The following is a 26,124-nucleotide window of genomic DNA, read 5'->3' on the forward strand; positions in this document are numbered from 1 at the left end:
CCACATGGCGCGCAGACCTCCCCTGCCGCCCGCTGCTCCCCTCAGCAGTGTGCTTCGGTCCTTCTGCCTGCTCTGCTCCCCACTCTGGCTCTGGTGAATCCTCTCACCCTCCCGCGCTTCTGACTGTACCCAGTGCTTTATAAATAAATAAAAATAAATTTTAAAAAATTATAAAAAAAATAACCAATTAAACTAGTTTTAATTATTGAGAAGAAAGTATGTATATATTAGCTTGACCTCTGGATATAAGTAACAAAACTAATTATAATTGCTTTTTATCCAAAAGAAAAAAAGGGGGGATAGAAAATTTACTTTCAACATACAAGCCATACAGTACTCAAGGTCAGGAAAGCCTCACACTTCAGTTAGGGATTGTGAGTTAATTGTGAGAAATCCCCAGTTGCCATGCCCATCCTGCCCTATACATTGTTTCATTCTCTTCTTCTTGTATTCTGAAGGTCTTTTCCTATTGTCACCCCAAATTTCCCAAACCCACAGGACCAAGCATTGACATAGGCAATCCTGACCAGCAGATCCTTATCCTTAAAGTCCAATACCTGGAAAGAAGAATGTTCTCATTCTTACCAGGTTCCTGAATGCCACCCTTGGCCTTAAAGACTATCAACTGTGGTTCTACAGAGTGGGATGGAGCTTGGGGCTGAGTACACAATTCCCAGAAAAAGATGTGGTAGTAGGGTCCTGAGACATCTACTAGGTATTCATTTATGGAATTTAAAGTTCAACTACAGAGAGCTTTCAGGCCATGTCAGCCATTTTGTAAATAAAGAAACTAAGGGTCCAAGAAGGGAAATGCTTGATCGAATTTATACCACTTACAAATTGCTGAGATAGAATTAATCCAGAGTCCCCTGTTTCATCCTTTTATTCAGCTCATGTTGATCTGCACGCGTTATCTCACCACATGCAAGGCCCTTGGACAGGGGTTAGAGATAAGACTAGGTTGCAAACCAGGCAGGTGCTCCCCTTTTCTGGAGTGTAAAGATAGGTAAGGGGAAGATCACACAAATAATTATCAAAGTATAACTCTGAACAGCTCAAATTCCCATTTTTTCCCCATTTGGACCTGTTTGTCAGGTCCAAAGAGTAGGTTTCTACATTGGTATTATAGAAGAGTTGCACCTAAAATAAATTTTAACAAAGTGACATCACCAACATGGTGACACACCAACATTCCTACCAAAGGGGCACTGAAAATACAGCTGCTCACAGATCCAATCCCTCTAAGAGAAATCCAGAACTAGTTGAGTAATTTATCTACCTTAACAGACAAAGAAAATGCCCACAACAAAACAAATAGGAAAGGTTGAGACATGCTTTCGCCATAAACCCTACCGCTGGAACACTGATATACAGGCAGGATCCAATACCCAACTCCCAGCTTATCCCTGAGGAGCAAAGGGTTTGAACCATGTGTATAGCACCCCGAAATTTAAAGTGACACCCATGGGGCAGGTCCCCAAAATAACCTAGCTCTGAGAACTAATGGAGCTTCATTCACAGGTTCCTTAGCACTAGAGTTAACAAAGAGGTAGTGTCAACAGGTGCAGCCCTGCTGCTAAACCCCCAGGTTCAGCTGAACACAGAAGGGACAGGTAAAAATGCCCATGTTCCTATTGCTCCCACTGGGGTTTGACTATATACTTCCCCAGTTTGCTGATGAGGAACTAGTTTCTAAGGGGTCTACATCTCAATACTGACAAATTCTCCCAGGAGGCTGAAAGATTTGGGGCCACTTGCCCTGCATTCACTCTCCCCCTGGTTGTCTCCAATAATAAAACAAATTTTCCAGCTTCTCCTTGACAGGAACTTTCCCACACACGTTTTGCCCCAGGTTTTGTGGCTGCTGCCCAATGGATGGTGCCTCATTCACCTAGCTGTGATAGCCAAAGGGTTCTGCTTTTACAGGATCTTAGCAAAAACAACAACAAAAAAAGTAATTAAAAGTAGTTTCCAAACAGGTACACAAGTACTCCTGTAGCTAGGAGCCCTTTGTCCTTTAGTTCACTGGAATTACAAACAGAAATAAGCAAAACTTCCTATTTTGAAAAGAAACAAAAGAGTAAAATACTTAGGAATAAGTTCAACTAAGGAGATGAAAGCTGTACACAGAAAATTACAAGACATTATTGAGGCACAAGGGGTTAAGTCTCAGCACTATGAAGCTATCCACAGCCACTGCAGCACAAGTTTGATCCCCGGGCCAGGGAGCTAACTCACATGGCACAGCAGACCTCTCCTGTCTCACCCACTGCTCTGTCAGCAGTGTATTTCAATCAGTCCACCTGTTCGGTTTCCCACTCTATCTCTGGTGAATCCTCTCACCCCCCTGCACCTCTGGGCCTGTACCCCAGCTTTTGTATGCATAAATAAATAAATCTTCTTTAAAAAATTATTGAAAGAAACTGAGGAAGACAGCAATAAATGGAAAGATACTACATATTCATGTCAGAATTGATGTTGTTAAAATGTTCATACTGCCCAAAGCATCTACAGAACAAAGCTAAAATCATAACATTTTCTGTTTTCAAACTATGCAAAGCTATCATAATAAAATATTACAGCATAGAAACAGATATAAGTCAATAGAACAGAATAAAAAGCACAGAAAAAAAACTTGCATGTATTGCCACCTAATTTTTGACAAGGGCAGCAGGAAGACACTGTGGGGAAAGAATAGTCTCATCTACAAATGGTGTTGAGAAAACTAGACACCCACACACACAACAGTGAAACTACCCCTCTATCTTGTACCATGCACAAAAATCAACTCAAAATAAAGCAAACACTTAAACATAAGACTTAAAACTTCTAGAGGAAAACAAAAGATAAGTTCACACTTGTCTTGGTGTTGACATTTTTTGGGGGAAGGGAGGGACTTGGACACCAAAATCAAAGGCAACAAAAGCAAAATTAAGAAATGAGATTATTTCAAGCAAAACACCATCTAACAAAATAAATAAGCAACCTATGAAATGGAAGAAAATATTTGCAAACCACATGTATGATAATATCCAAAATATACACGGAACTCATACATTCATACAACTCAATAGTGAATACTAATAATAATAATAATAGTAACCTAATTAAAAAATGGGCAAGGAACCCAAATATATATTTTTCCAAAGAACACATACAAAAAGGCAACCAGTATATGAAAAGGTGCTCAATAATCATTAGGAAAATGCAAATCAAAACCAGAGATTATTACCTCACACCTGTTAGGATATCTATTATCAACAAAACAAGAGATAACAAATGCTGATAAAGATGTGGAGAAAATGGCGCCCTTGTGCACTCTTGGTGGGAATGTATGTTGGCACAGTCAACAGAAAACAGTTTGGAGGTTTCTCAAGACATTAAAATCAGAACAGAACTATTATAAGATCCAGCAATCCCTCTTCTGAGTATGTATCCAAAGTAAATAAAATTATTATCTTGAAAAGACATCTGCACTCCCATATTCATTGCAGCATAATTCACAATGGCCAGCATTAGTAACATCTTAAGTGTCTGTCAGGGGATGAGAGGGTGAAGTGTATGTAGTCATAGTTATAGACATATCACCTGTCTCCCTCTCCCCCCAGCCCTCTCTTTCATCTCTCATGAGATGAGAACTAATGGAGCTTCAACAGGTGCAGCCCTGCAGCTAAACCCCGGGGTTCAGCTGAACACAGAAGGGACAGGTAAAAATGCCCACGTTCCTGTTGCTCCCACTGGGGTTTGACTATATACTTCCCCAGTTTGCTGATGAGGAACTAGTTTCTAAGGGGTTTACATCTCAGTACTGACAAATTCTCCCAGGATGCTGAAAGATTTGGGGCCACTTGCCCTGCATTCACTCTCCCACTCTAATAGTTCTCCATTAGTTCTCTTTCTCTCATCTCTCCAGACACACACACACTCACAGACAGGCAGAATATTATTCAATCTTTAAAAAGAGAGAAAATCTACCATTTGTCACACTATAACTAGATGAACCTTAAAAACATTACATTAAGTGAAATAAGGCAGAGAAATACACTGCTTGTATCACTTACATGTGGAATCTGAAAAATATAGCCTTATCCCTAGAATAAGATAGAATAAGGTTACGAGTGTGTGGGTGTCTAGTACTTTTGCCCACGATGGGTGGGCAAAAATGGGGAAGTGGTGGTTAAAGGCTACCAACTTTCCGTTTTACAGTGAATAAGTTTTAAGGATCTAATGTAAAACAAGATGACTATAGTTGATAATACTGTATTGTATAATTGAAATTTAGTGAAAATAGAACATAAAGATTCTCTGCAATAAAAAAAGTAAATATACGAGTGATGGATGTATTGATTACTTCAGTTACTGAAATCCCTTTATATATCAAATCATTACTCAGTGCACTCAAATACATTATAATTTTATTTGTCAATTATATGTTAATGAAGCCAAAAAATAAAGAAACTGACAATTTATAACTTTGTTAATCAACATGGCTCATGTACCTTCAACAAGCACTTTAGAATCTTGAGAAGTGATCTTAAAGCACTCATTACTGTGACAAAGTTGTCAGACTTCATGATGACTTAGCAACAAACACTATTTCATCAGTAGATCTTTATTTTTTCTAACTGGCATTAGTAGAACACATGTAAACAATGGGGTTATTTTGCAAAATCAAAATATTCTGACTTTTTCAAAAATTCTTATAGTACACCATTCTAGATATTTCTTTTTCAGACATTTGTGATTCTTTAACTAAGATAGTGTCATCAAAAAATGTAAAAGTCTTTGGAAAATTTAAATGATTGGTTTGGCTAAGACACCCAGCAGGAGGAATATCATTACATGTCTTCTCTTGTATGTGTAGAATGTTTGGGGAGATCTGTTTTTACTGTCCCTTTTTTCTTCTTGACTAAAACCAAGTCAATTTCCAATTATCAGCTGTCTTTCTTCTTAAGGAAGCTGTTTATTTTCATATGTCATTGTTCTCTCCTATTTAATAGGGTCAGTTCCAAGTAGCATTCCCAATCTTGCATCCCATGAAACACAAACTGAATGGGAAAAAATGGATCCAAAATAGCAACTATTTTTGCAGTTTTATATGATTATAACATGCTAGAAATGTCGCTATAATTATAGCAACAAATTAATTTAACAATCCTAGTAAGTGATGCTATTTATAGATAACTGGAAAAGTGTATAGAAGATGAATCCACCCTAGGAGAAGACCCAGGCTCTGCCTGAGCACCAGGTCATTAGCTTTGCCCTGTGAAAACAAGAGGTTCCATGAGTCTGCATTCAAACTCAGAACATCAGAAATAGAACAAATAAAGTGATATTATAATGATTATAGCCTGGCATTCACTCTGCATTTCTAGTGTGTTAGGTACTATTTTAAAGATTATAATCACTCTCTAACTCTTTTAAATCTTAAAACTGATAGCTCTGTCATCAACAAGCAGGTTCAGAAGAGGTTATGACGGGAGAGCAGTGTTTAGGTCAGGAAAAAATAAGATCTACACATAGCCTTATCTGTGATCATTTATAGACTATAAAAGCTAAGAAAAATACAAATAGTTATTATGTGCTGTGCTTCACTTTCTTCATTTCATCTTAAGCAAGGGAAACGAGTTGACTGGAATTGCCTGTTTGTTATTGGTTTTTCGCCTTTTATTTTTAGTCTCTCATCTTAATGGTTCTCATATAGTTTTGCTTAACAAAGCTATAAATTCAGAGTTGAAATAAATTTCACAGTGGCTCTCTAACCTCTGCTGCTAGGATGCATTTGCAGAAACTTCAATTTAACTCGGAGGATTTGGATTGGGATGGGGTTTACAGAAGATGGAAAATCATTTAACCAACAGTAATCCCTCAGTAAATCACAACTTGCTCCAATTATCTGTGTTTTGCATATTGGGTTATACAGCTGTCTCCCTGGGTCACTGAGTAGAGCTGAAGGTGCTGTCATTTTGAGGGTAACGGGTGAGTAGTTTCTCATCTCTCTTCAGGAACCTGACTGTGCAGCTCTGGATGACTCCTGGGGAAGTGAGTCCCAGCTGCAGAGGCTGATACTGGTGTCCCTGTGTTTGACTATTTTAAAGCTAGCAAAAAAGAATGTCCCTGTTTTTTCTAAATTCTTTGTGAATATCTGCATTTGTATCATTAAATGTTCACCTGCTATATTTTAGACTCAATCAAGGATTGCCTTTCTCCCTATCTGTATTTCTCTGGTGTGCATTATTACTTCAAGCCTTTTAGGGTACATTAGCCATTTGTCAGCTGTCATTACTGTGGAAGCTACATACAGAGTGAAGCTTAATACGAAGCACAAAGTTAAACTTCAATGACTATTGCATGATGTCCAGAAAGTGATCTGGGGACACATCTATGGGTAAATCGCAAGTTGGCAAATACAGAAAGGTGTCTCAAAGGCAGAAGAGGAAGATTTCTGGAGTTAATTGCCATTTGCTTTTTCTATCCCTTGTGAAGAACTAACCTGGGGAGGAAATCTAACAATAACAGTTTAAAAAAAGAAAACAACAATCACATGTGTGCAGCAGGGACTGAAGCCACAGCTCCATTTGGAATGAATAAACATGTGTTAATCATCAGAGTTTGAAAATGATCCCAGAGTATGTTGCATTATAGCTACAGACGTGAAAAATGAATATTCGCACAAACAATAGCTACGGACGCTTAGATGGCGACAAAACCACTATACTTAGTGTGAAGCTCAGAATGGGCTGAGGAGGGCAAAGTGATGTCATGGGTCACGCTTAAGGAAGAAGATGAATTTTCTTCAGATGCAGCAGGATGTTCTCTGGCATGCAACCTACTGGCTTTGCAAGAGAGCTCCAGATGGATACTGAGAATAAGATGCTAAACACTGCAACACCACACTCCTTGGACAGCTACCTGACAGCATTGGAAGAAGCCTGCAGAAAGGATCCCTTCATTAAGCTAATAATACACCGACTTATGTGGTTAACTGAAGCCAAGGGCTGGGGATAATTTCACAAAAAGGAAAAAAATTTAGCTGCCATGGTAACCAGGAAAACGACAGATCTTCTGGATGTGACAAGATTCTAGTCTGAATAACACAAAGTCACCATAAGCCCAGAAAGCAAAGTGGATTTAATTAGTCGGTTAAGTCTGCAGCACAGGAAGAATGGCAACATTTGTCCTTTATTCTCTTTCCAAACTAACAACGTGCCACTGGTATGAGCATTTCTAGAAAAGGAGCATTTTTAGCTAAGTACATGATTGCAAAATGATGCTGCCCATAGGAAATCCCCAAATTTAAATTCCCTCAAAACTCCAAATCCAAATTAGCCCTGACTACTTAAGGGCTGCACAGGGAACAGGCTTCATTACATGTCATTTCTAAACATGCAACCTTCAATGTCCCTCCCCATAGTCACAGATGCCAACATTACCATCTTCTCATTTTAACAGTCTATTTAGATAACTTTAGCACATGAACCTTCTTCATCTTATTAATCAGAATACATTTGGTAAGTGCACATGGCATTTTATTGATATTAAATAAAGCAACTTCCAACAGAGCAAATTCCCATGAACTCAGAATTGCTATCCAAAATAACATCCATGCTATCATAGACAGATCTGGGGAGGGAAGTTAAGGGGCACTGAAAACTTTCCTGCCGTGGGAGGATTTATAAGCGCTGCTGCATATGTATTTTGCCTTACTATAATCCTTATTTCCTGAGTGCCTTGGCCATGTTTTGTAGACTAGTCCCATGGTACTATTAACTACATACTATTGATAGTAATTACTATCACTGTTTCATCTGCTTTTTTAAGTTTTTTCTCTTTTGGTTTCAATAACCCCCAACTCTGACCACTCTTGGTCTCATTCATGATACTTCCTCATGGAGGCCTCTTTCGCTCCCTCTGTATTATTAATGTAGGCCCTCAGCAATCTTCCCCAAACTTACAATTTGATGTTTATATGTTTCCCAAAATTTTCTCACATATCTAAAATTGAAATATTCTCTTCCTTTAATGTATTTCTCTAGATTTTTTTTTTTAAGATTCATTTTATTTATTTATGCATACAAGAGCTGGGATGTAGGCCATTGGTGGGGGATGGGGGGGAGCAGGATAAGAGGATTCACCAGAGACAGATTGGAGAGCAGAACAGGCAAATCTACTGAAATACCCTGCTGAGGAGAGCAGTGGGTAAGACAGGAGAGGTCTGCTGCGCCATGTGGGTTAGCTCCCTGGCAGGGGATCAAACTCACGCTGCAGTGACTGCCGATAGCTTCATAGTGCTCAGACTTAACCTCTTGTGCCACCAGGGAGGTCCTGTATTTCCCTAGATTCTATTAATGTTACCATTATTCTTTAAGGGCTTCCAAGCTTGGAACTGAAGAATTCATTACCTTTATGTCCCATGTCTAATCAGTCACCAAAACCTTTTGGTTCTTCGAATTTTTCCCTCAACCCTGCCCACATATTTTATTTTTGGCAATATTAAACAAGCTCTGTCAAGAGGCCATAATCTCATAGTTCTGCTTGCCTCAGAGTTTATACTTAACTCAAACATCATTGGGTAATTATAAAAGAAACTCAAAATATTTCACAAAAAAAAAAAAAAAGAGGATATTGGTGGGCAAACATTCAAAGAACCTCATGGAACTCTAGGTAGAGAGTAAAATCTGGTCTGGAGCTGAGGATGGAAAAGTGCCAGGAACCAGGATTTGTTTCCTCTTTACCTAATTTGTGCTTTAACCCTTCCTTTGCTTGAAGGCTAACTTTCTTTCTTTATTCATCAACATGTAAATGACCGCCAGGCATCAAGACCAACCTGGTCCACTTTCTGTCATCACCTGGCCACATGATCAAATTTCTTAGTTAAAATTTCAAGGTAAAGAATAAATTTATTTGCTAACTAAGACCACACATGTGGTTGGTTGCTGGACCATTGGTGAGTTGCCTTTGTATCAAATACCAGTGGAAATGGGAGGGGCAAACAAACTGCTCAGGGAGACTGTGGTTCGAGTATGGTCTTTAGAAGAGACCATGGGGAGGACGGGCAATAAAACTTTTTTTTTTAAAGATTTATTTTATTTATTTATACAAGCACTGGGTACAGTCAGAAGTGCGGGAGGGAAAGAGAAATCACCAGAGCCTGAGCGGAGAGCAGAACAGGCAGACTGACGAAGTACACTGCTGAGGGGAGCAGCGGGCGGCAGGAGAGGTCTGTGTGCCATGTGGGACCCTTGCCCAGCAGCTGGGGATTGAACCAGCGCTACAGAGGCTGCGGGCAGCTTCGCAGCCCAGCGCTCAACCACTGCGCCACAGGGGAGTCCTGGCAATGAAACATTTTTATCTGAAGAACTGTTTCCTTGAATACTCTTTCCCTACCCATCCATTAAGAACACTGAACACATTCTGCTACACCAGAAAAGGTCATTCTTTTTGTTCCAGAATTCACTAGAAACCCTGAGCAGGAAATAATGACACCCTGCTCTGTGAAGTTACTCTCTCCTGAGCTCATACCTGTTACTGCACATAAATCATCAAACTATAGTGATTTATTTGCATGACTCACGCCTACCAGACTAGGCATCTCTTAAGGTTAGGTTTGAGTTTTATTCATTTCATTGTCACCAACATTGAACACAGTGTACGGGATTAAGTGTTCAACAAACATTTTGTTGATAATTGCTTTTAATATGATAATTAATTGGTTAATATTTATGAATATTATCTCCCAAGACTGCCCCTTGCTTTAGGGAATTGATTGCATGTATTTGAAAGGACAGAAGTTGCCATTAGAAGCATTGAGTTAGGGCCTCCCCGGTGGCGCAGCAGTTTAGCACTGGGCTGCAAAGCTGCCCGCAGCCTCTGCAGCACCGGTTCGATCCTAGGCCGCCAGCAAGCATCCCACCCAGCGAGGGTCCCACATGCTGCGCAGACCTCCTCTGCGGCGCCCGCTGCTTCCCTCAGCAGTGTCCTCTGTCTGTCTGCCTGTTCTGCTCCCGGCTCTGGCTCTGGTGGATTCTCTCACCCCCCCGGGCTTTTGACTGTACCCAGTGCTTGTATAAATAAATAAATAAATCTTTAGAAGCATTGAGTTATTAGAATTCATAGAAATATGAATGTATCTAAAAAAAATAGTCCTTAGTAGCTTGAAGCCATAATGCTAAGTGAAATAAGTCAGAAGGAGAAAGATAAATATGGTGTCACTAATGTGTGGAAAATAAAGTAACTAAATTAATAGTCAGATAAAGACAAACTTGAAAAGTAATCCTTGATAGCTGACTACTGAACTGGAGAACCAAGGAGGAGAGAGGTGAGGGAGGGGTAGAAGAAGGAGGGAAGGAAGCACAACGGTCTATGGTGGTGAAATATGGGTGAGTGGGGTGTTGGGTGCACTATGGTGGTAGTACCTGATGGAGGTCTCCCTCAATTAAAAATTAATTAATTTAATATATATATTTATCTATGTATAATCCAGTGCTCTGGTGGTGACATATATCTGAGGAAGTGTGAAACTGTTCCCCTAAATTATACACAGCATAGTAAACTGATAACCTCAATATTAAAAAAGTCCCTTATGAAAAAAGTAAATATATGATATATAATTAGTAACATTTACATAAATTGAAATATATGCACACAAATTAATAATCATTTTTCAAGAACACGTACAAAAATAAACACATATCAAACACACTGAAATTTTTCACTATGAAAAGAGTAATAGAAACAGGATATAGGAATTTTTTTAAAGAATAAAAATAAAGTAAGACAGAGGCATAATCAAAGATGATAATGTGCTTTGATTTTAAGATAAAGAATAGCAAAAGGGGTGAGCTTTAATATACAAAGGTTTAGGTCCCTATTGCAGCTCTTATTTGTTAGTGAATTAACAGTAAGAAAGATACTCAAATCTTCTTGTACTTTAGTTTCCCTATTTATAAAAGTGGGATATTATTTTAAACCTCCTAGGATTATCTAAAATTAAATTACAAAATGTATGTAGAGCACATGTCATAGAGTAACTAAAAAAATGTTCATATAAATTAATTCCTTTACAGTCTCCCTGCCTGTATTCGCCTATGCGTTCTTCCAGTTCAGATTTACCCATTACTACCAAATTTATCTCTCAAAAACATTATGCTATTATACTACCCTTTCTATTATCTCCTGCTTCCTATAGTACCTATTGCCAAATTTATTGGGAATTGAGTGGGTAATGGTAGCAAGCTAGATGTGTTAGAAATAATGTCTTAAATCTTGTTATCTATGAGTTTAATATAATAGGGGAGAGGTGACTAAGATGACACAAGAGAAAAGGAAAGAACTAAGAAGAACTCAAGATGTACAATAGAGCTAGACCATGGAGTTGGCTACTAGAACACCAGTCCCTCTGTTCAGAATAATGTGAAAAGTAGCCTCCCTGAGATCCAGATCCATTGGTCAATGCTCAGCAACTCAACTTAACAAATGGCTTTCATAAATGATGTCAAATTCAAGTGAATTGAACGAAAATGTCAGCTTATACAATCATTCAGAAGAGTGGACACTGGTACTTGACTCATATCTACAAATTTGTACTTCACATTTTGAGTTTCCCTCTGTCTTTTTCTTAACCCATTGAAGTTTTTTTTTGTTTTTTTTTTTGTTTTTTTTTTTAACCCATTGAAGTTTTTAATGATGTTGTCTTGGAAAAGTCACAACTACTCTTTGTAAAATGTCAGTGTTTGATTAGAACTTCCTTCAATTGAAATCTTAACATGGAAACCCTATTAGTAACAGAAAAAAAATATATATATATATAGATCTGTTATGACTGATGTTGGGGAGAATCTGGGATACCCATTTTCTTGTATTTGCTCCATTTCCATTCTTTTTTTAATTGATTGATTTTTTTCTTACATCAGTGTAGTCCCCATAATTGTCCTGCCACCTTCTCACCCATTCTTTTTGAGCTGAGTTTGAAAATCACAGGATGAAACCATCCCAAAGGGTCTCAGATCCCTATCAGTTAGTGACCTTAGGAATTCAAGAAACGACATCCTCTTTTCTTCGGTCACCTTTCCACTAGGCTAGCTTTCAAGATTGTACAAATTGCTTATAGGTATCTTGGAAATAGTAAAAGACTCACAACCTCCCGGAGATTCATGATGATCAAATAAAATAACATTAATCAAAGGATTTGCCCATTGTCAATCTTAGCATAATTGCATAATGGTATTATTCATATTTAAATGAGATTGTTGTTTTTGCTATTTTTATTACTACTTAGAGGTAGTTACAATAATTTTACCTAAAGATGAGGAAATGGAGGTTCAAGGGAGTTAAATAAGTGGCTAAAATCAGACTAATCATGATTAACAGAAAAGCACATTCTAACTGGAAATCTTTCTTAACTCCAAATTCTATGTCATTTTCAGGACACCTTGATGGCTCATGTTGAATATTGAAAGACTACCTGATAGGAAAGAAAAAGATGACTTTTGAAAAATATATTTAAACTGTAATTTACTATTTTCTGCAGAACAACTCATGTCTCCGAAAAGCTTGAAGTCAAACTTGTTTAATCCTCAGAACCACCATTAGATTGATGGGATAAAGTCTTTCATGAACTTGAGCTGTAATAAAAGTTGTCAGAAGGAAACAAAATCCCACCAGTGGGATTCACCATAATCAGGGACTACTGTTTCTGGCATGTGTAGACTCTATTTCTCCTCTTCAAAACCATCCACTCAAGGTGATGATTTGACACAACTCTAGGCTTGGTTTCTAGTTCTCCAAGAACATCCCAATAAACTTGACCTTTGTTTCCTCTAGATCTCAGACTAGTAGCTCTCATAGTACAGATTAGACCTGTACATATTCTCATGCTTACTCAGTGTTTTCTGTTGTCAAATTTGTGTAGCTGTTTCTGATTCTGCCAGCTCAGGTCTTTTCAGTAACAACAGCTGTGTCATTGATGATGCCGACATTGCTAAGATGACTTTACTTGTTCAAAATCATGCAGACAGTGAAAAATTCATGAACCCAAATCCAGCTATCTCTCCCCACACAACTTTTGGAGAAAACATTAAAAATTGTCCTGCATCTTACTCTAGCACCACCTGATCCCATTAGTGACATATGGGCTGTATAAAATATAACAATTTCCTTCACAGGAAGCCATTTGATTCTCATATAATCAAACACTAAACATGTGGTGTTTGATGTCCTCCCAATCAATATGGACTGTAGGGGAAATGCAACGTGGTAATCTGTTTGGCTTTTAGAAATGTCTACATGAGGGGTGAAAGGGAGAAGGTATTGACATTTATTCATTGTTGTACCTTTGAATTTCTTTTCTTTTGTGAGGCTTTTAAAATAATTAATCAGGCAGCGAATGAGTCTCCTTTTTCTTCCCTACTCTCTACTTGTTCCATAGCCACCAATGCAACCTCAAAGACCTCTATTCAGAGAAAAGAACTCAGAAACATCGAGAAGGGTATGCTTTGGAAGAGAATGTCAATGCGTGGGCTCACATGGGGTTCTATGTTCAGTAAATTCATTTCCATCTATGGTTTCATTCTTGCTCTCAATACTTTAAAAAGGAGCAGACATGATTTCAGTATAATTCATTTGGTAACTTGCATTTGGTAACTTAGTAGTAAAAATTAAATAACTAAGCTTTTCTTCAATAAAAGTTGAGCCCAATATCATTGTGTGATTTCCATTTAGAGTTTTTATTAACTACTCTGATTTAGCCCAAAATTAATACAAAATAAACCTACTACTCTCCAAAGTTTAAATCTTGCATTGTTTTTTAAAATCGTGGTTTTTATTTCAAATCAGTGTAGACTCTGCAAATAAAATTTTAGAATATAAACAGAGGTCTATGAAGCATTATTGTACATGTTTGTATGAAGAATTTACTAGGTCATAAAAGTTTAATTTACTTAGACTCAATTTTTTCTGAAAAGAAAACTACTAACTTGCTTCGAGAATCACATTCATTCACTTAAGGAATTTATAGTGTGTCCCTAGGATGTGGCAAGTGTTGTGCTTAGCACCATGTAAGACAGATGTGTGCATGTGTGTGTATACACATATACATACATATATTAAATTTCTAACATTAAGAGGTACATACTAGAAGTTTGATAGAAATTATTTGAAAAAGAGGAGGATATAAAAATACATGTCAGGGCCTCCCTGGTGGTGCAGGGGACCAGCGCTGGGCTGCAAAGCTGCCTGCAGCCTCTGCAACACCAGTTCCATCCCTGGCCACCGGTGAGGGTCCCACATGGCAGGTGGACCTCTCCTGCCAGGCCCGCTGCTCCCCTCAGCAGTGTTCTTTGTTGGTCTGCCTGTTTTGCTCCCCTCTCTGGCTCTGGTGAATTCTCTCACCCTCCCGCACTTCTGACTGTACCCAGAAGTATAAACAAACAAACAAATAAATAAATCAGAAAATCCCATTTTTATAAGCAAGATATATGCTGAATTTCTTCTGCCCCACTTTGGTGATTCGTGAAACTTATTTATAAAATAAATATTTGTCCTGTGTTTAAGCCCTAGTGAAGATACAATAATGGGTAATCCATAATCCCTTCCATCAGAGTTTACAATCTAACAGTCATTTTGATAATTAAGTGCTTTAAAAGGAAAGGAGATAGTGCTCTGTCATCCCAAAGCAAGAATGGGTAGTTCTAATAATACCAATTAGGGGACCAAAACAAAACAAAACAAAAAACCCAAGCAACATGTTGGCTAGATTTTGTAGAAAGGGGATGATGTTAAAAGATTGATAATTGGCTTTTGAGAGACAGGCTCAATTTAGAAGAAAAATAGACCAGAAGGAGTCAATTCTAGTTCCTGGGTCAAGAATTGACTGACTTGGACAGATGATTCAGAATGAAAGGAATGGCCTCTGTTCAAAACCAGATACTTATCAGTACTTGATACCTAAATGTTCTTACCAATAGGAAATTGGTAACACACACCTGGCTATAAAGTGAAACCTGGCCCCCAAATGATGTTTAGACATGGAAGACTGAATCTCAGAAGCAGGCACAATGATACATACCCAGTCTGCCTTCCCACCCATAGATGCCACATTTCCCCAGCAGCATTAGTTCCCCTGCTCAGAACACAAAATGATTAAGTCATTATTGAAAATAACTGGAACAACCAATTCAGACACTTAATGATTGTCATCCTACACCTTTTCAATTTGCAGAATATAGACAAAATAACAAGTACATCAGAGATGAGGTAAGTGAGAAATTGACATCATAAACTTAGACTTTAAGATTGTACCTTAGTGTCACATTTAAACTTCAGCATTAGAGATCATCTATCGATTCATAGTAAAACAATAAGACACAGTATTCCTTTTAAAAGCTGGATTGAAAACATTTTCATGAACTAGTAGATTTGCAATGGAAACTATGACAAAGCACTGTCCTAAAAACCCATGAATCACATAGAAAAGAAACTCATAAGACCACAGGAACTCAGGGCATAATTATTACCAAGGGGATATCTGTAATTGATTATGGGATTCTCCTGTGAATTCTCTATTTGGGAGTATCTATGATATTGGTGATTCAGTACTAGAGGGTAAAGGTTATCTATTCTTCAATATTGCCTAACATCATCCAGGACCACATCTGCCTATGTAAGAAACTGTGCTATTCACATTACTGAAACTAATTTGTAAGTGGGATTCTATGCTGCCAGTGCTTCACTGGCCCACTCTTATTCTCTTGAGTGGCTATTGAATAGGATACTCTACACACTAAAATGAGGTGGAGTCAGGGCATTCCAATAACTTAACTTAGGATTTCTATAGCACTTGACATGTATTAGTAAACTAATTTAATCTGTAGGATAAAATAAAATTGTTTTATGGATATCTACCATCGAAAAAATCTCTATTTCCTTTTGTAAATAACAGTAATTTTTTATAATCTCATTTAGACTACTTTTCTATGAAAAGAGATAATTTCACAATATCTTTGGATTCTCAATCAGTAGAGTAATGAGGGTAACAAATCTTTATAAACCATCTCAATTCAATTCAAGAATAATCTCATCCAACCTAACAGGCAGCATGAAGAGGTGTAGGGTAAGTAAAGTATTGGGCTTTTCTGCCCTCCCACCATTAGGATTGATGACCGGATCCCTGTGGTCCTGAATGCATGCTTGATGGCGGGCACCTGGAGTGGGGTGTGGGCATGCATAGGTGGGTATGCCTGGGCTGAGAGACTGGGCTTATAAGGGCAGTATCATGGGGACACCAGCAGAGCAGAGAGAGAGACCTGAAGACAACCAGCAGAGAAGCAGAGGCCACAAGTGAAAACTGAAGAGCCCAGGAAGAGTGAAGACTTGCTGGGGACTGGGAGGCCTGCCAGCCTCCTGGCCCCCCAGCACCCCTGCCTGCCATGTACCTGGTAATCCTACTAAAAGCCTGCAAAAGCCACTGAGGGCTCCAGGACTCCTCCTTTACCCCATCTGCTCGAATCATAGATACACTGCACCCTGCTCTTCCTGCCACTACAAGAGGAAAGAAAATCTTTTCCCTGAGGCCCTGGGGGAAACAAAAAAAAAAAAAGCAAGTCAGGATTTTTAGCACCAGTTGTACTGAAATTTTTTATATGGTCTTTTAGAAAAGATTCCCATTTTTCCAGTTTCTTCATCTATAGGAGGATTATATCTGCTGACTCTAAATTGACATTTAGAAATTTGGGAGATTTAATGTAGTTGGTCTCATTTTCAAAATATCTTCTCTATTTTGCTTTCTACCCTAATTCAACCAATGCTGTATGACTCACCCAGGTTGTCTCACCAATAACCTAGAAGACATCCCCTGTATTTTCTGGGGAAAAATGTATTGAAATAATTTTATCTTATAATATGACACAGGTTTCAGGTGTACAACATTATAAATATGTGTATGTACTATATTTTGCTCACCACCAAAAGTCTAGTTTTCATCCATCAACATACAACTGACCCCTTTAATCTTCCTTACCCACTGCCTCTTCTCACTTCCCTTCTGAAAACCTTTTTTCACAACCTATATTGAATACATCAGTAAGTGCACTGAGTCCTAATTACTAAACATATCCTGAGTTTGACTTCTTCTCACTGCTGTAATTGTATTCCAAGACACCTCACTTTCTCTTCTCTCCTAATTTATTTGCTATTCCCTTGTTTGCTCTTATAAAGTTTATTTCCTACACAGCATCCAGAGTGATCTTTTTAAAGCATATTAAATCCTGTCCCTTCCCAGAAAAAAAAAACACATGCACAGGTTTCCCTTCAGTCCTAGAATACCTTGTGAAATCCTTACCACAGTCTGCAAAGACCTAGTTGGCTTGTTCCTGGTTATCTCACCAACTATGTCCACATATTCCCTTTGCTGATTGCCTTCCAGAAGCACTGATCTCCATTCCCATTCAGGATCTTTGTACAGGCTGCTCCACTGACTGAAATACTCTTCCAAACACACATGACCTCCCTAATTAACTGTGCAGGACTTTGTTTGAATGTCACCTCCTCAGAGATACTCATCCTGACCTCCATATCTGAAATAACTCTCCAGTTATCCCATCCCCATCTTCATTATTCTTAGTACCTCTTATCACCAGTGTTAGACTGATTTTATAATAGTCTCCAATGAGTCTTGGCTTCTCATGTCCACATCCGTAGGTAATTCCCTCCTACATTTTCTCTAAGCTCATAAGACATGAGAAACTAAGATGCACCTGAAAAGTGTTTGCTCTTTGATACTTGTTTCCATGGAACAGTAAGAGCCTGTGGACTGAGGGGCCTGGCAAGCCCAGGTATGCCAGTTGAGTGAAACCTTCAGCTGATCTTCCAGTTTAAAACAGCCACACAAGTGAGACCAGGGGAGACCTGCAAGGGAGGACTATTTTACCTCAATAAAACAAAAAGAAAATGGAAGTTTTATCCTTGGAATCACATGGATGCTGGGATTTAAACATCTGAAAGTAAGGAGTGATTTGACAATGCGGTTCAGAGTAGAATCATTCTGATTCATCAGGATTACTGGAAGAGAAGAAAAAGATGGCAGGGTGGCAAGCAAGAAGATCTCTACAATTGGCTGAATGAAAGATAAGGAGACTTCTCTTCAGGTAAGCTGATGTAACAAAGGGACCCAAGCCTACCAAAACTCAACACAAGAGGTATTACCCCAAGCAGTGGGTCATGACTTGGTGAATGGTTCCTCCCCAAAGTCATTCAGAGGCTCTTCTCTTTGCATCTCCAGGACCACCCAGCCTTAGCAGCAGCAGCCAGCCAGCAGAAGATGAAAGATCACGGAGGACCATTGAGAGGAGTGATTTTAATCACCAAAACTAGAAGATCACATGACATTTCTGTTCTCTTTCCTTTAGCATGGCATGACTGACATGGTGGAGCCTGAGACAACCATGCAATCCTTTCAGTGCCCAGGAAATAAGAGAATGGACTTTGGATTATGACTGAAGTTTCTGCTATAAGACATGAGCTGAGAAAGCAGCAAAGAGGGGCACAGAATCAGGAGACATATAAAGTATAATCACAGAATGCAGAGAATATTTGGAAAGAATTAGAAAAGGAAAGAGAAAACTTTTGAGATGAGATGAGCCTTGAATTTAAAATGCTACTAATAACATACAACATTTTTAGAGAGCAACTTCATGTATCAAAATTTCCAATGGGAGAGGGCCTCCCCAGTGGCGCAGTGGTTGAGCGCTGGGTTGCGAAGCTGCCCACAGCCTCTGCAGCACCGGTTCTATCCCCGGCCACCGGGCGAGGGTCCCACATGGTGCGCAGACCTCTCCTGCTTCCCGCTGCTCCCCTCAGCAGTGTACTTCGTCAGTCTGCCTGCTCTGCCTTCCCCTCTGTCTCCGGTGAATTCTCTCACCCTCCCACGCTTCTGACTGTACCCAGTGCTTGAATAAATAAATAAATAAATAAATAAATCTTTAAAAAAATTTTCCAATGGGAGAATACCTTTCACACAAACATTTTGCTCTAAGAATTTATCCTATAGATTAAATTGACTGTATATATGCCGTTCACTGTGGTATTGTTTACATTAGTCAAAAGAAGACTACCTAAATGTTCTTCAAGATGATACACTATGATATAAAATAGTCATAAAAGCAACCATAAAAAATTGCAAGATTGATCTATAAAAATATGTCTAACTTGTACTGTCACATTTATGAAGAAAGCTACAGAATGATATATACAACTGTATATTGGAATAAAAATATATTTATGCATATTCATTGAAGAACGATTCTAAAAGTATATACCAAAAAACATTAAGTGACTATTTTGAGGACTATATATTATTCAAATTTCTTTTTACGGATTATCTATTTTCACTAAGGTAGTCGGATAAATGTATAATTTGGGGGTTTTACTATTTAATTGTTTTTCTATTTAATTATTTCTTTTTTTAGCCTCTACAAAGCCATGTGCCTATTTACACTTAGGGGCCAAGTTCAGGAAGTAATTGTGTACCTGTGCAGGTGCAAATATGTTTTCTTTTTGTTTTTCCTCCAAATTACTTTGTAACATCAGCAGTTTTACCATTTTAGAAAAAATAGAGGCTAAGAGAAGCTGATGTGATATCCTAAGATCAAATACCTAAAGGCTTTTTACTACCATGAAAAACACAGGAAGACCTTCCACTGCCACCCTTCTGTGCTGCACATGCCTCCCACAGGCAGATATGAGTGGTGGATGGCGAGACAAGAGAGTAAGTGGAATGGACAGGGAAAGACAGTTGTAAGCAAAAATAAAGAGGCCAGTGGCTCTGTTCCAAAGGACATATGGAATATCAATGAAAACCACTCCTTCATCTATTTTCATTTTGCCCAATTCTTTTTCCCCTTTTCTTAATTCCTCCTTCCCTTTTGATTTTTCTAATTTTTTTTATCTTCCTCTGTTTCTCAGTAAAAGAGGTAATGAAGAAAGAAGATGTGAACATCAAGTAGCCTTTGAGTTGTCTTCTATATTTTGCAAATGAAACCTTAGGATCTTTTCATTTGTGTTACCTTTGTTTTTATCTTTGTTTCTAATCACAAGTCCTGAGAGACATGAGCAATGCAACTTAAGAGCATTTGGTACCCTGCCTTCTAAAAGAACACAGTCTAAAAAGCTTTTGTACAGTAAAAGAAGCTACCATTAAAATGAAGACACCCTACTGAATGGGAGAAAATATTTGCACATCACATATCTAATATCCAAGATCTACAAAGAACTCATATTACTGAACAACAGAAACAAAACAATAAAATAATGGGCAGATAATCTAAATAGGCACTTCTCCAAAGACATACAGATGGGTCAACAGGCACATGAAATGTTTATCATCACTTTTTGTAAGGAAAGTACATACTAAAATCACAATGAGTTACCACCTCTCACCTATGCACATGACCCATGTCAAAAAGTACAGAAACCAGAGTTGGCAAGGATGTGAGTAAAATGAACCCTTATACACTGTTGGTGGGAATATAAATTGGTCTAGCCACTACAGAAAACAGTCTGGAAATTTTTCAGTCCAGCAGTTACATTCCTAGGTATCTACCCCCAATGTAATATGTGCTCTTCTGTTCATTGCAAAACTATTTACAGTCATCAAATTATAGAAAAAAAATCCAAGAGCTCAATAACAGATGAGTGCCTGAAAAGACATGATATTTAAACAATAAAATATTACAATAGAATTTAAAAAAAAAAGATGAACTGTCGTCACTTGTGACAGTGCATATGGAACCAGAGAGGATTATCTTAAGCCGAATAAGTCAGAAGGAGAAAGACAAAGTACAAAATGATGTCAGTTATATGTGAAATACAGAGGGGGGAACAAAAGACAAAACAATATAGACAAAACCAAACCAAACTCTTGAAATCTGACTGTAAACTTGCATTTACCAGAAGTTGGGGGGAAGGTGGGAAGCAAAGTGGCAAGGAGGCCCAGTGGTCTTTGGTGGAAGACTACGGGTGCGTTGGTGGTTGGTGTGGTGTGGTGGCATACATCAAAAGAGGTTGGAACCTATATCTCTGAATTGTGTATCAATGCTACCTCAATACAATAATGTAATTTAAAAAATAAGCAATAAAAAAAGGAACACAGTCATTCTTCTAGAACTCTATTATATCTGATCACAAGAAAATTAATGGCAATTGTTGATTTTTTAAAATTATTTCTTGATGCCACCACTATTTCCAGTTTTTTCTCCATCTTTTCAATACCCCTCACAAATGTGTTTAATGAAATAAAGAGAGTATACATTTTGCTGTACATTTTTTGTCTTGTTTTTAATGAATCATGAAAGTATCCATATTAAAAGATCGTAAGATATTTTAATGAGTAAGATATATCATAAAGAGTAAATCTAAAACATAAAATATCACATGTATTTGTATAAACTCATAATCTATTTTCATGTAGTAAGACAGTCTATAATCTCTACACAAAATGTGTTTGTTAAATCTTTATAATCAAAGAGAGAGAGACATACAGAAAGAGAAATTTGACTCTGTGAATCTCACTAATAGCCTGTATTATAATTTCATCCCTATTGCTTTATTTATGAAATTAAATTTAAGGACATATTTAAATAAATAAGAGGGTGCCTATTATAACAATGAATTAGAATAATTAGAATGCAGATGATGATACTTCATTTCTAAATAAAGTTAGCAACAATTACTAAAAATGATTTATTAGGAATTTTTTAATAAATAAAAATAATGAGGCTTAACATATGTAAGATGTGTCTGTATTTTTAAATGTTTATTATGTTTATTGAGATACTGTTTTACAACACTGCATGTGTTTTAGAAGTACATGTTCACATCTCTATATTGTATGCTCTCACACAAGCCTAGCATCAAAGCAATGTGCCTACTTAATATGAAAAAGAAAACACAGGTTTACTTAGAGCATAAGAATGTAGATTGCCTCGAAGATATCTCAATATATTTAGGTGAGAAAAAAAACAAGATACAATATTTTAATTTCTAAATAAAATCTGTGTAATATGCTTTTTAATGAACTCTATTATGTATGAAAATCTTAAATGGCTATTGTTCCTAAGTATTTTCTTCAACATTGTCTGCCCTCAAGAAAATCAAATAAATTAGACTAGACCCAGAATTAATTGGTTGCCAAGATTCATTTTTGTAAAAATCATTTGAGTGGTAGGCATTCTTAAAAAGACTAATTGCAAAGTGGTTTAAATTATTATGATTTAATTGTTCAAAACAAATTTTCCTTCAAAGAATTTTTTCCAAGTCATTTATTTCACTTTACCAAATGACCTTTTAAGAATTCTATAATCAGCATGCTTTGTCAAGCCAAAATAGGAAAAAGGCAGATACGTTGGCATTGTTAGTTTTCCTTATTTCTCTTTCTCTCTCCCTCTCTTCCTGTCTCTTTCTACTGACTCTCCTTATAAAAGCAGTGCATCTTGTTAAAATTAAAATAACCAAAGAAGACAGGTAACTACAAAATTAAAAACAAAAGTTCTACTTTTATTCTACTAGGTTTGGCTTTATATGGAAAACCTGTTTAAGATATTTTAAAATACTTAGTATGTAATATGAAAGAGAATATAAAAGAAGTAAATATATATTATTTAATGTTGATATATATTCTAAAATAAATAATATACAAAGCAGCATCTCTGTCTTATTGGTTTTTTGCACAAATCTTAATTTTAATGAACTATAATATTTCATGCTTAAAGTTTCTCTTATTGAGGTTCTTTGAAAGCCCTGAAAGATGTTCCTTTCCAAATAGTGTAATTTATTACCCTTCTGTTTATGTGCACTGATTGGCACCTACTGTTTCAATCATCAAAATATATACAGAAAAAAAAATTCAATCCAGTATATTACATTTGCCTAATGTGAAAGTCATATTAGTTGACATCTGACACCCCAAAAGAAAGATGAGAAAAGGAAACTGAAAATCTAGCTGGTGGTCCCTTTTCTTTTCACACATGTAGTAAAGGGCCATGCAGTCACTATGGAGATAGAAACCTTTCAAACATATGAAGAACTTGAGAAAATGGATAATGTCATAAAAGAATAAAGAAAATGAGATTCACCTAAAAATGATCAAACTCAACATTCTTTAGTATTAACAATGGACAATACCTAGAAAGACTGGTTTGCTTTCCAATGGGAACCCTGAGAAAAATTTTCATCTGAGACTCCACCCCAGCATCCATACATTTGATCTTCGACTCCATGGAAATGGTGGCAAAAAATGAAAGGGGGGAATTTTTAGAGGGAAAGAATGTCCTGAGCTAATTCCATACAGGCTTTGTGGATGCCATCCCCACTCCATCAAGACACTGGGAACTACAAATCTGGATCCCCAAAAGGAAGTTGCGAGGACTTAAGGGCAGAGTTAAGCAGCCATTTTCTCATTTGTAAATAAAAATTAGCCATGTTAGTGGGGTCAGGCACTTGGCTCGTGCTCTTGACCAGGAGGTTTGGTCTCGGCAGGTCATTTGGAATTCTAGGTCGGCGGAAAGGATAGGACACATTTAAGAATTAATCTCCCTCTTTTCTCCCTGAGTTATATATTTCTTCATTCCCTTTCCCTTGTAAATAAACCTTTTGTTAACCTTTAAAAAATAAAATAAAATAAAATAAAAATGAACAACAACAAAAAAACATTCTTTAGTGTTAAAAACTGGGTGTTTCTAAAATAGACATAATCTCAATAATAATGGGTTTTGTTGATGTGATGTCAAATAAGAAAAACAGATTTATCAGGTTTCTCTTTCAAATCAAATCTTACCTTGATCTCTGGTTTTCCTATAGCATAAGAGTGGTGAGCAGTTTCAAATACATACTAAAGGAGCCTTCTATCAAAGAAATGAAAAACAAAGCACAGAAGGTATAGTATGCATTAACTACTCTTTTGAAATGTTATCTTGGCAAAAATATGGAAGAAAAACAGAAGGTGAAGTTGTATACAGTGTAAGGTTTTTATTATGGAATGGATTGTGCCCCCCCCCCAAATTCATGTGGTGAAGCCCTAGCGTCCAAGGAGACTATATTGGGCGATAGGGCCTTACGGGAGGTAATTAAGGTTAAATGAGGTCGTAAGTTTGGGGGCCTCTTCCAATAGTGGTGATAAGAGACTCAAAGGGAGAAGAGGGTAAAGTGGTATTACAAGTCAAAGAAAAGTCATGTGATAAGGTAGAAAAAGGTGGGAAATGTTTAAGGTATGAAAGAATTTTTAAGTATGAAAAGATGCAGATGAAGAGAAATGTTGAGACCAGATCATTAAAAGCTTTGATATCTTGTTAAAGGTTGTACAATTCACCCTAAGAGCAATGGGAAGTCATCGAAGCTGTCTATGGAAGGCAGCTGTCTATTTGGTTATGTACTGCGGGTTGGAAGAGAACAAGTACAAATGTGGACAATGGCTGGTAGACTACAGCCAGGCAAGAGAGGAAGGTGGCTTACTAGTGTGTAGGCAGTGGAAAGAGAGATAAATGAATGAATGTTAGCAAGATTGAACAGAGTTTGAAGGAGAAGTGCCAGCAAGGAATCTGATCTTTGTAATGCAGAAATGACAGAGAGTGACAGGGAGGTAATTTTTAAATTGAAACCTGAGTGATTAAAAGTGAACCAGAATTGGCGCGCAGACCTTTCCTGCTGCCCCCTGCTCCCCTCAGCAGTGTACTTCGGTCCTTCTGCCTGCTCTGCTCCCTGCTCTGGCTCTGGTGAATTCTCTCACCCTCCCACACTTCTGACTGTACCCAGTGCTTGTATAAATAAGTAAATAAATCTTAAAAAAAAAATGAACCAGAATTGTGGAGATCTGGAAGGGGAAATTGCAGGCATAATTAAGAGCACATTCACACATACAAGAAATGGACAAATTCTTAAAAGAATACAACCTTATGAGACTAAACAAGGAATAGAAAAGTTGAACAGATCATCAGCAAGGAAGTTGAAATAATAATCAAAAGTTTCCCAAAAAACAACAGCCCAGGATGAGATGGTTTCACTAGTGAGTTGGACTAAACTTCACAGATAAATATCTACCCTCAAACTCTTTAAAAAAAAATTGGGAAGAGCGAATGCTTCCAAACATATTTTATGAGGCTAAAATTACTCTTATACCAAAATCAGACAAGGGCATTAAAAAAAAAGAAAGAAAGAAAACTACAGACTAATATTCTTGATGATGCAAAAATTATCAATAAAATCTTAGTAAATTGAATTCAACATTACATTAGAAGAATCATACATCATAACCATGTAGGATTTATTCCAGTGTTGCAAGGATGGCTATTTGTCTGCAAATCAATCAATGTAATCTGATGCATCACCACATCAATAAAAGGAAAGATAATCATATGATAATATCAATAGGTACAAAGAAAGTGTTTGACAAGATTCAAAATCCATTTATGATAATAACTCTTAAAAATGGGGATAGAAATAACATACATCAACATAATAAAGTTCTTATATGCCAAACCCACAGCTAACATCACACTTCAGTGAAAAACTGAAAGCTTTTCCACTAAGATCAGAATTGGAGGAATTATTATCATTACAATGTCCAGATTACCCAAAGCAATGTACAGATTCAATGCAATCCCTGTTCAAGTTTCAATGTCATTCTTCCGAGGAATTGAACAAATATTACTAAATTTATACTGGTCTTTTTATTTTTGTTGTTATGCTCTTGTCTGATTTTGGTATCAGGGCAATGTTAGCCTCATAAAATGTGTTTGGAAGCATTCACATACACAATGGAATACTACTTAGCCATCAAAATGATGAACTTTTGCCATTTGTGACAACATGGATGGAATTGAAGAGCTCATATTAAGCAAAATAAGTCAAAAGGAGAAAGACAAATATGAAATTATTTTATTCATATGTGGAATATAGGGAAGCAAAATAAAGAAACAGATGAAGCTAACCAAAACAAACCCTAGAAATGTGACTGTTGAACTGTGAAAGGGGGAGGTAGAAGAGGAAGCAAAGTGGAAAGGGTCCCAGTGGGCTATGGTGGAGGACTATGGGGTGCTCTGGTGGTGGGTGTGGTGACCTTCATCTGAGAAGATGTGAACC

This window comes from Talpa occidentalis, unplaced genomic scaffold (genome assembly GCF_014898055.3).
Source record: "Talpa occidentalis isolate TD23 unplaced genomic scaffold, MPIMG_talOcc4v2.1 talOcc4.14, whole genome shotgun sequence".
In the NCBI taxonomy this organism is placed as follows: Eukaryota; Metazoa; Chordata; class Mammalia; order Eulipotyphla; family Talpidae; genus Talpa; species Talpa occidentalis.